Source organism: Condylura cristata, unplaced genomic scaffold, assembly GCF_000260355.1.
Source record: "Condylura cristata isolate star-nosed mole 26May11 unplaced genomic scaffold, ConCri1.0 scaffold00012, whole genome shotgun sequence".
NCBI classification, from domain to species: Eukaryota; Metazoa; Chordata; class Mammalia; order Eulipotyphla; family Talpidae; genus Condylura; species Condylura cristata.
Genome location: NW_004567113.1, coordinates 46,396,069 through 46,408,412, shown reverse-complemented (window position 1 = coordinate 46,408,412; position 12,344 = coordinate 46,396,069).

Genomic DNA, 12,344 nt, shown 5'->3' with positions numbered 1-12,344 from the left:
CAGAAGCACACATCACTTCTTCACATAGGCAACATAGGGAGGCAAGTATGGACTCAACCAGGGCAGGGGCCAGGAAAGAGGGCAGTAGCTGCCCAGCCTTCCTCAGCTCGGCCCAGGTAACAGCCACCTGAATGTGCCAACCGATGTGAGCGTTCTCATTCAGTGCCCACCCCGAACCCATGTGCCATAGGCCATGCTGTTGCCCATTCGACGGATGAACAAACAACTGGTCATCAAACACCTGGCGCAGCTCCTCAGAGACGGAGCTTCCACTGGAATCCTGACTTGCTCAGCATCCAAACAGAAGACTTTAACATCACACCTAGCCCAGCTTCGAAATGAGCAGAGGGTATTCGATACGGAGACACAGATCTGGGCTCAGCAGTAACCTTTCTCTCAGAAGTAGGGCTGAATGCCCTTGCCCCCAAAATGACGGAGTCAGTTACTAACACAGGTGACTGGTAAGAGGACTAGGGGGACGCTGGCCACATGTCCTTCCTGTCCAGCCTCTTCTGGACACTTCCTACACACAGTTTCATACAGACAGGTTGGTGATGTGAGTTTTGTTGTTCTTACTTATTTCATCTCTGAGGAAAAGTGGAGAAAATGGGGTTGAGCCTGGAGAAGGGAAAATTAAGCTCTGGAGGTTTAGGTAAGCAATAGGCCTAAATATTTTGGGGAGATTTTGATCAAGAATAGGTAGGTCTAAAGAAAAGGATGCTCTGATGAGAAAGGATAAACTTGAAAATTCCACTGAGGTCATACAACACAGGCTTACGCAACTCTCCCCTTCCCCCCATGCCCCCTTCACTCCCTGGGGCTGCATAGAATGTCCCTGTGTGGGAGGCAGCGGAGAGGATGGCCAGGGCTGAGGGGGTCCTTTGGGGGGTTGACCCCGTGACTACCATCATTTTGTGTGTAATGTTGGTACAGTGGAGCATATATGAGCACAACTCCACTCTCCCAGATGGCACCACAAGGTTAATAGGGGCTACAGACTAACCCCTTGTCTTCCATTTTGTGGAAAATGATGGTGATTTTCCCACTCTTCTAGAAGGTTCTTTATGCAGTTTCTATTGGCTACAGATAAATCAACTGTTTGTTCAGTCAATGGTTGCAGTGTCTGTGAGCTGCATTTCTCTGTGCATCTACTGTCCTATGTCACCTCATCTGGGGACTTCTAGACCGTTCAGACCGTTCAGTCTATTCGCTGTCATGACTCACTGTGATCAGTTGCCTATCAAATTCTACTGTGGAAATAATATTCAGGAAAAGCAAGAAAAGAATCTTATTGTGATTTATTTGGAGAGAAAAAAAAACTATTGCTATGAGTTTTAAAATTTCTATTTTTAAAAAATAGGTCTTTTTTGTTAATCACAGGCTATTCTTTCAATGTGCTGATTATTCCTTTGTGGTCTTACTTGTTTTAAGTTTTGTTGCCATTGTTTTTGGTGCCCTACCCAAGAAGATCATTGCTAAGACCAATGTCAGATATGTTGTTTTCTTCTAGGTATTTTATGGCCTCAAGTCATACCCTTACATTTTTTATCTGCTTCGGGTATTTATTGCGAGTGGTGTAACATTGAGTACTTTCATTCTCTTGCATGTGGATATCCAATTTTCCCAGCACTTACTGAAGAGCCTGCTCCTTTCCCCATTATGTGAGCTTGTAACCCTTATCAAAAATTAATTGGCTGTATATGCATGGATTTATTGAGAACTCTATCCTGTTTCACAGGAATGGGAGAAAATATTACTCACTATACACCTGATGAGGGGTTAACATACATACATGTATTTATTATACACACACACACAAACACACACATGAAATTTATAAAGAACTCGTACAACTCAATAGTAAAAAAGAAGCAACTGATCTGATTTAAAAATTGGCAAAGAATCTGAGTAGACATTTCCCCAAAGCAGACATCCAACTGGCCAACACATGTGTGAAATGTCATTAATCACCAGAGAATGCAGATCAAAGCCACAATGACAGCACCTTATAATAGTTAGGATCACTACCATAAAAAGACAGAGCTAACAAACACTGGAGAGGCTGTGGCAAAAATGGAACTCATACCTTTGGTGGGAATGCAGATAGGAATGATTTTGAAAGACAACAGAAGGTAAGAAGAAGTTAACCTGTGTCAACTATGTAAGACAATGGTGTGGTCTCTCTTTTGGAATTGGTAATCACTCCTTAAAGCATACGAATATCAAGTCATCACCTTGTACATTTTAAACAAATACATTTTAAGTAAATATTGGTTATTCCTCGATCATATAAAACACACAAGTTATACTCCCCACATCTACACCCTCATAGCGCCATTGCTCTTGAGGGGTTTACTTGTTGAGAATTGATTTTCTTCCACAGACTTTATTGAACAAGGACATGACCAGGTAGGCAATGAGGAGGTTAGGGAACAGGGCTTCTGAGCTCCCAAGCCCATAAATAAATCTGAACAAGGAACAGTCTGTTGGAACCAGGAGGTGTCCCCCAAACCCGGTTCCCCCACCCCATTCATCAATCCAATTGAGAAGCAACTGGCTGGAGTCAGGGTTAAAATAAACATGGAATGTTCGTAACAGCAACACCGTGTCATGATGCCAAGCACAGGCCAAAGCTGCACAGGCCAGGAAAGTGGGAGACTCAGAGGGTCTCAGTCACTGAGGGCCCATCACCTGCCCCAGCCAATCAGGAGACACCCCACAGCCGAACCCCACTCCTTGCCCACTATTCCCATATGAACTCCTGGTTTTTGGCTCCTCAGCAGTGACCCATTCGGGAACCCCCTCTACTCAAAGAGCTTTACTGTCCTGCTCTATCAACAAACTCTTGCTTTGCTGCAGAACTTGGTCCTCCACATTGAATCCTTGTCAAGAACTGAGGGAGGACCCCTGAAGGTCCCCAGGTGCCAGGGGCTGGATTAGAGACAGACAGGTGAAGATTGTGGACATTAGGGGGGCATCGCGGCTTCTCCGGGTTATTCCCATCTCTGTATTTTCATGAGTTTTGCTTTCTAGACTTTGTTATGAAAAAGCCAGTCAAATGTGTGATCATTATATTAAATAGGCTTTTTTTTTGACACAAACACACACACACCTATATGCTCCTTACCTCCTGCTGGCCTGGAGCAGCTGTGTCCCCCACACAAGTGAAGTAGTGTGTTCTTGGCCTAAGAGAGACACATCTCCTCGATAAAATAATCAGGCAGCTGTTACTCTGCTATACATTTACAGACGACCTGGCGGTAGTTTTCTCCCCTGACTATTTCCTCGTTGACGTGCTGACTAGTTGACGTCACTCTCCCCTCTGCACAGCATGTGGATGTCCGTGGCCCACGAGCCCCGCTCGGCGGCACCACCCACTCGCACACGCGCACTATTCCCCACGCCGAGTCAGCCTGCACTGCCTGCACCTGTGGGCACCGCACATCCGGGCCTAAGCGCTGGTGAACAGGACACAGAAGGCCTGCCTTCAGGGCACCCGTAGTCCAGGCACCCACTTAGCTGATTCCAGAGGTGAACATTTTTCCCACCTGTCAAAGAGGACCGGGAGCAGGAAATCCTATGAAAGCCAAGGGGAATGTCTAGCATGACTGAGTCCATGTGCAAGTTGCTAAAAGAAAATGGCTGTTGGACTCAGCGTGGGCCACACAGCCAGCAACATAAAACATCTGGGGGATGGTCAGCCTAGGATTCTGCTTTGCAGTGTTTAAGTTCTTTCTGGTTGTTAAAGACACTGAAAATAGAAACTGGAGATGACGCAGTATTTCAGGGGTTGGCTTATGCAGAAAACGGAACATAAAACTCCGAGGCTACAGGCTCAGATAAGCAAGTGGGGACCTGAGGAAGCGAGTGGGGAGCCAGGGAGCAACAATTACCGGGGCACCAGCACCCCAGGCTGCAAGAGTAGCTCCTGGCAGCCAGTGCTTCCTTTCACTCTGCACCCCAAGCGCCTACCTTTGCTTTCCAACCTCCCGCCAGGTGGCCTCAGACCTGCATGTGTTTTAAGTGAAAATATCGAAGGAGGTAACCTTCTTGGAAGACTCACCCCTGGCGAGAAGGGCTTTAAGATCAGAAACACTCAGCTGATGCCGTAACAATGAGCATGTACTGAGTGCTCTGGTTGGGGCGACATTCCCAGCCGCAGTGTGTGGCCACAGTCTGCTCAGCTGCCTGACTGCTGCCGGATCTGAGAGGACGGTGCTCCACTCCGGGTTCGAGGAACCCCTGCTCTCCCACACCCCCAGGCCACAGATGAGTCATGGGGCACTTCCTTCCCCTCCCCTGTGGATACCCCTGTCCAGGAGGGAGGGCAGGACCCTGAGTGGACAGTCAGCTGACTTCCACCTTCCTGGCACTGTGATTGGCTCCGGGGTGGGTGTGGATCCTGGTCGATGCCCAGTCCAGTCCAAGGAGGGTCACTTTTATTTTAGCTGACGTTGACGAGATAGTCCTTAGGGCCCCCAAGAACAACCTAAAAATAAAGCCAACACAGAGGAAGACAGAGGCAAGAGGAGGGGAGAGACTGAGTCCCGATGCCATTGTTTGAGCTCATGATCAAGCCTTGCTGAAGCCAATTTACCTCTAGGCTTTTCCATTCTATGAGTCAATACAGTCCCTGTTTTTAACTGTTTAACTGGGTTTTCTGACAGTTTTCACCAAGACTTTTCTAACTGAAAAACTTCTAGCCAGAATCACCTTTTCTGGATACTTGTAATCATTGAACAAGTATTTACTGAAAACCTATTAGTTATCTGGTCAAAAACCACAGGTTCTGGGCCCTCTCTGGTAGTGCAGCGGGTTAATGCACAGCACTAAGAAGCCACTTCAGCACGAGTTCGATCCCCGCCTGCCCCAGAGGTGACCCACAGGGCTCTGCAGACCTCTCTGACCCGCCCGCTGCTCCCCTCAGCAGTGTACTTCGTGAATCTGTTCTGCCCCCCACTCTGTCTCTGGTGAGTCTTCTCACCACCCCTGCACCTCTGGCCTGTACCCCCTGTTCTGAATGCATAAATAAATCAATTTTAAAAAAAACAAACATAGGTTCCTAGGAAGATGACCAAGTTAAAGGCATGGATGGCCCTGCCCAGCAGGAACTTCCGGCCTCCTGGGGGTGTTACGCCCACCCTGCCCATCCTGACCCAGCGTGGCATAAGCGAGTGGCTGGGGACACAGAATGTTGCCACACGCAGAGAGGGACCCCCCACTGCTCCAGCTGGAACTGCGAGGCTGTCGCTAAGGATGAATAGGACCTAGGCTGACAGGAAAAGTGACCGTCTAGAGGTGAGGATGGCGTGAACAGCCCCAGAGCGAGCATGGCGGATCCAAGGTCTGAATAAGCTGGGTAAAGTGGACCTGAGGGCTGATTTCTGTTCAAGGTCTTTCAGAAACGGATCTTAAAACAATTTGGGCCATGATTCCTGGAAATACTGGCAGGCATGTGGGCACAGACAATGGCAAGGAGCCAGCCAAAGAGGGGGGCCACTATCAAGTGCCTTACTGCCAAGGGTACTGAGTGCCCCGTTGGGGGCCCGGGGAACAGGCATGGGGAGCACTGGCCTGCGAGAGCAGGCCGCACTGACCTGTGAACTTTCACCATGTGCCTTGAGGGCTGCTCCTTGTGCTCTTGACCCTAGCCTGCCCGCCCCGGAAAGCCAGATCTCACAGGCCTGCCACAGCTGCTGCCCCTTCTGGCTGCCTTCGCACCCAGCTGGATCAGCCAGGAATTCTCTGCCCCCAACAGGATCATAAAACTGGTTATGTGTCTTGCTCAAAGTCTGTGGAAGTTTGGGGCCAGACAGCAATAGAAAGGATATTCGGGAATGGGGTAATGTATTTTTAGCCCTGGAGCCCAGGAAATGCTGCAGCAGGGAGTGAATCCAGATGGGCTCTCTAGCTCCTATCATGGTTGGCGAATTAAGGTCAAACAAAGCTGCCCCTCCTGGGGAAGCCAGGATATGGCTGACAGGAGGCAGCCGTTCACCTATACCCTCTGCCCAGCGCAATGGCCGAAATCGCACAACTGTGGTGTGAAAAAGCCGCTGGCCTTGGACCAGGGCACCATTGTTTTTCTCATTTGCAGTGTAGAACCAAAGCCGATTTCTTGTTGGCAACCTACGGCGTATTTGAGGCATTCCACAATTTAAGCCAAGTGCCCCATTTTGCTGAAAGATTCGAGGAAGAAATAGATAAACTACACGAAAAATACAGGTGAAGTGAGTGTCATTCAGGAAGCTCTCAGGGCACCCCACACCACACTGCGAGTTCCTTCCTTCACACACTCAATAGCGCTTCACGGAACACCCTTGACTGTGTCCCAGGCAAAATGAGCCAAAGCCAAGTCTCTGATCATGTGTAAATAGGAACAGACCTTTATAGATGTGTATTAGCAAGCTGGAATCAGTGCTGAAAGGGGAAACAGAGCAAGGAGAGGGGACTTAAGATCTGAGAGTGTTACTGAAACTGGTCTCCATGGGTAGATGGCCTACGGACAGGGACCTAAGCAGGCTGGGAGAGGCTACTGAGGGGAGGGCACTGGGGAGGAGGGAAGCTGAAGGCGCTGCCAGGTAGGTGTGTCGCATAAACCAAATTTTGCATAAAGTCCTGATTTCATTTATATTAGTTTCCCTTATGTACTCTTAACACATTATTGCAAATTTTGTGGCATAAAACATTGATTATCTTACAATTCTAGAGACCAGCAGTCCACAATGAGCTTTGTAGGCTAAAATCATGGTGTCCACAGATCTGTTTCCATAGACTTTTGACCTGTTTCCTTGCCCCTTGTAGCTTCTACAAGCTGACTGCATTCCTTGGCTCATGGCGCCCTCCTCAATCACTTCAGCCCCTCTGCTCTGCCGTCACCTTGTGTCCTCCATGATGTTCCTACACCCCCCTCTTACAAAAACCCTTGTGGCTGCACCGGGCCCATTGCATAGCCAGGGTAATGTGCTCATGTCAAACCGTAGTCTTTATTGGAATGGCAGGAAAAACACTACCAGGTTCCAGGGGTTCCAGCTCTGGGGTAGGGATCCCTCAGTCAAACACGTGGGTACACAGTCAACACCCCTCTGGCCCCCTGCATCTCCATATTCCACTGGTTTGGAGCAGCTGGAATACGGGGACAGGCACAGATGCAGGAGCTGGTGGAGGGGTGGAGGTGGGGGGTAACAGGCAAGAGCAAGGTCTTAACCCCCCAGGGCTGGCTGGTGGAACCCCAGAGGTAGGGCGGGCCAGAGATACGCCCAGAGGTGAGAAGCCAGGCAGAGGCTGAGGGACAGGTGATACCAGAAGAAACAATCTGCCAGAGGGAGGCAATCAGAGAACAATGAACTTGAGTATTAGGGGACAATTATTAATTTTACCAGTTGGGATTATGGCATGCGCATAATGATGGTTCTTTTTTTTTTTAAAGATTTACATATTTATGCATATAGAACTGGGTATAGGCCAGAGATACGGGGGGTGAGAGGATTCACCAGAGACAGAGAGGGGAGCAGAACAGGCAGATCGACGAAGTACACTGCTGAGGGGAGCAGCGGGCGGGTCAGGAGAGGTCTGCCACACCATGTGGATCTCCTCTGGGACAGTCGGGAATCGAACTCATGCGAAGTGGCTTAAGTTTCTTGGTGCTGTGCTTTAATCCGCTGCGCCACCAGGGAAGGCCATAATGATGTTTTTAAAAAAGCCCTAGTCAGACAGAGCTACAAAATAACTTAGGAGTGAAATGGTGTGAGGTCCAGGTTGCTCCAAAACTTTCCAGTAACAACTGAAAAAATCTAGAGAAGAAACTACAATGGCAAAATGTGAACTGGTGATGCAGGAGGAAAGAGGATCCAGGCAGCCACTATGTAGTAGCTAGACTTCTGTGCCTACCTGAAAAATCCCATTCAAAAACATAATCTACAGGGAGGCCCAGTGGGGCTTATGGGAAAGAACCTGACTTCTGAATTAGAAAACCTTAGTCAGACATGTCCCAACTCATTATTAATCAGAGAAATGCAAATTTTTAAGAGTATTAATTTGACAAAAATGGGGAAGTGGAATACCAAAGGCTGACAGAAACAGAGGAGGGGAGTACATGTGATCTCCCTCAAGAGCCGTATGGTCACTTGCTTAAACAAGCCCACTGATAACCTGAACTTCAGCATCTGACAGATGCACAGGGAAATGTGCAGGGTAGGTGTTCACTGTAGCTGTTTCTTAAATACAAATTTGGGGCCTTCCTGGTGGTACAAGGGGTTAAGACGCAGCACTATGAAGCAATCTGCAGCCACTGCAGCACGAGTTCGATCCCCAGAGGGGGAGCTGACCCACGTGGTGCAGCAGACCTCTCCTGTCCTGACCGCTGCTCCCCTCAGCAGTGCATTTCAATGGGTCAGCCTGTTCTGCTCCCCACTGTCTCTGGGGAATCCTCTCATCCCTCCATCTCTAGCCTACAACCCAGCTCTTGTATGCATAAATAAATCTTTAGAAAAATACAAATTTGTAAAGCGTAGCATTCTGGTAACATTAGTTCAAGTTTTTTGTAGGAGATCTAATAATGTATATCAAGAAAAGGAACTAAGCAGTAAAACAGAGTTCTGTTAAAATAAGAATCTGGCTAACATTCCCTACCCAGCCCCACCCAAACTGAAGTCAGTTAACCTCCAATTTGAGAGGTTGGTTATCCTAGGGCTTTATGCTAAAGTTTACATTATGGTAAATTTTCCTGCAAAGTCAATGTCAGCAAGAGAGGTCAAGGCGCAGTGGAATTACATTTCCCCTTTAAAACTCAGAGTAAGAGTAATGAATCCTTAAGCAGGACATCTACTCTTCAGCAAGCAAGTACTCCTTGTCAAGTACTTTTCAGCTGAACTTGTCTCTGAGTTTTTCTGCTTAGTAGCTGTATTCTTGGGATACTTACTATCTCTCAGCCCTATTTTCCATACTCAGGAGTAATAGGCAGGGCTCGTCGCAGTGTTGTTAGGTTGACATGAGTTCATGAGCATGAACAGGCCCAGCAGGGCCAGCACCAGGAAGGTGAGCACAAAATACTGGTCTTCACCTTTCCCACGAACATTCGTGTTATGTGAATGAACACATGGAAGACACAAATGTATCCTTGAATGCTCTTACAGCTTTTCTCTCATTTTAAAAATTTATTTATGCATACAGAACTGGGGTACAGGACAGAGGTGCAGGGGTGGGGAGAGGATTCACCAGAATGGGGAGCACAAAAGGCAGATCAATGAGGTACACTGCTGAGGGGAGCAGCGGGCGGGTCAGGAGAGGTCTGCCGCGCCATGTGGATCTCCTCCGGGGCAGGCGGGAATCGAACTCATGCGGAAGTGGCTTTAGCTTCTCAGTGCTGTGCTTTAACCCGCTGCGCCACCAGGGAGGGCCTCAAGTGCAATTTTTAATTGGTACCTTCACCACAAGACATGTGACTGGGTTAGGCACATGTATCAAATAGCAAAATATCACATAAGGCCTGCATGCCATGTGTGTGTGTCAGCATGAGCTAAGTTACACTAAGTAACAAACAGTCTCCCAGGCAGTGGCTTCTACAACATAGATTTATTTCTGGGGTTCCCTGGGGCTCTGCTGCCACATCAGTCTGGGATGCCGTGGCAGAGGGAGAGGGCGCATGGGACCTAACACCGCTAACTGCTCAGACAGCTGCACTCAGGTGTGACCATGTCATGCCACTGGCTTAAGTGAGTCACACCACTGGCGTTAAGTGAGCCACATCACCCCTACCTCAAGTGAAAGCGAAACCCATGCCCAGCACTGGGAGGACTGGAGGATTCGTATATATGACTACCATAGCAGCTTAAGTCTACACTTGTCCCAGGGACTACCTAATTTCTCACAATATCCAAGATGGCAGTCCAGTCATTAAATGTGACAATCCAATTGAAGATGCCAGCAAAGAGAGAAAAACCCAACAGTGTGGGCAACTCTGACCACTCTGCAACATGGAAGCACCGAGACAAGTGGGGGAGAAACCTCCATTTGCTCAAGACTCATTCAGGTGCTTGTGTCTTCTAGAGAGTGGGATTCTTGTGTTGAAAGGGTATTTCTTTTTGCAAATGGCCCCTGAAGGCCAGCTACAGTGATTCTAAAGTTTGCAAATAGGGATCTCTCGAAACTGGAGGCAAAGCTGGTCCTGTTTCCCTTGTAGTGACCCAGCATGCATCACTGTCTGGGGAAGACTTCATTTGGATTATAGAATGATTTCTCTCGAGTAGGGGACTGATCCCTGGGTGAGAGATAATACCCTTCTCTGAAAGACTAGAGAATGAACAAAGGCTGCGCCGGCAGGACCAAGGGCACCGAGTAAGGAAGCAACTGGAAACTCCCATGCTGACGTGAGTCCCTGTGAGGGGACAGCACAGAGGTGTCTCAAGGACTGTGGTTCTTCCCGGCTGGCCCTGATAGTTGTTCAGCATTTTCTTGCAGAAATATAAGTGTGAGGCAGCAGGCTAAGAACAGTCTCCACTTTTCTTAGTTGACCCTGGCAAAGAAGTGTTTTGATTTCAAAGTCTGACTGCTGGGTGTTAGACTTCAGGGTAAAGACAGCAGAGATGGTTTATCAACCTCACTTAATTATGCCAACAGAACTAAGTGAGATTTGTTGAAGGACAGAGAATTGTCTCATCCAAGTATGTCAATATGTCAGGGAAAGCTTACTAAACTTTCACTCATCTCACCACATCAATAAATATTTCTGTATCTGTGCAAATCGCTCATTAGAGGGCACAGTGATAGGACTTTCAACCTTCCTCTTGATTTAAAGATTGAGAGGGCGTGGTCAATTTTTGTATCTGCCAGTTGCAGCCGAAAAGCTTCCTGCAGCAAAAGACCTGGCAATACAGCAGAAAATAAATGTAACAAGACCGTCTTACATGCGTAACAGAGTGAACCAGGGAAGAGGACAATTTCTGGGGTGGGGATGGAAGGAGCCCAACTTTCAAATAAGGTAATACGACCGAGTACCCTTTGACATTTGTCAAGCTTGGCGACATGGTCAGGACAAGAGAGGATGGGTGGAGAAGAACTACACCTTCCACATAAAGCCTGGGCCTTGAAAAGAGCATGGCCAAGTGGCACAGAGACAAGACAATGACCTTCAATTTTACATTGGCTGAGAGTGAGGTGAGGTGAACTAAAATAAGCAACAGTGCTGGAGAGATTAAACCAATGGGCTTTGGGACCTGCTCAGTTCACAATTCACCTCCATCCTCCAGCTTTAAGCCCTTTTACTCCTCCTAGACATAGGGCAGTCACAGAACACACTGCATCTCATTTTCCTTGGTGCTGGGCTATCACAAAGAATTGATAATTTTAGAGCATGCTAAATACTTAAAAGCACAGTACCTTGTTCAGAAAAGTATGTTCAAAAAAATAGGAGGGGACAAATCAGCAATGTTTTTCTCTAGAGTGCAACAAATTCCCCCTAAATCATGAAATGATTTGCATTACTGCAAATTTAATAAAACCAACTTTCATTTTCAGTTGTAATGGACCAAGATTTCACAGTTCTGTCAAACAGCTAAACAGATTTGCAGAATTTTCAATTTTCCTCCAGAGATGATAAATCACCAAAATACCACCAAAGTTGTGGTAACTATTATCCAAGTTCTCTTAATGCTACTGGGTGTCGTTCAAAAGAAAGCTTAATTTGGGGGAAAAGAGAAAATCCAGGGGAATTCTAAATAAAAGCCACCACGTATCTAACTGCAATGTGGGGAAAGCCCAGGTGAAATGAAGAGACAAAATAACAAACTGAATGACCTTGAAGAGAACTTGGTTATCTCAGGGCCTTGGTTTTCTCTGAAAATGAATTTGAAATCAATGACTTCTGAGGTCCCTTCCAGCACTTTCTCTGATTTTATGACAGCTGCTTCAATTGCAACAGAACCTAACTATCCATTTGGTCCTCCCATTCCACAAAAACAAAACACACAGTATCATTTTAAGAGCCAAAGAGTCAAATTCTTGTTTTGAATTTTAAAGCACTACATGACTGCTGAGGTTAAAACTCCTCTCTTTCAAAAATCGAAAAGGTTGAATCATCAGAGGATAAAACTCATCACCACCGTAAACCAAAGTGGATTTTCAACCTAGTAGAAAATCTGAATTGACAAAGCATGCAAAAATTAGCTCAAATAGCGGTAGCCTTCCTCATGGAGTGTCCTGGTAAATGCTTAGTGATTTGAGTGTTTATTGTTTATGCTACCAGAAGCAATGAGGCTGGAAGCATGAATACGATATGCCCAGAAACTAGAACCTTTTTCAACTTTCTTCAAAGAGAAAAAAACACAACTAAAATTACAAAGTCTTAA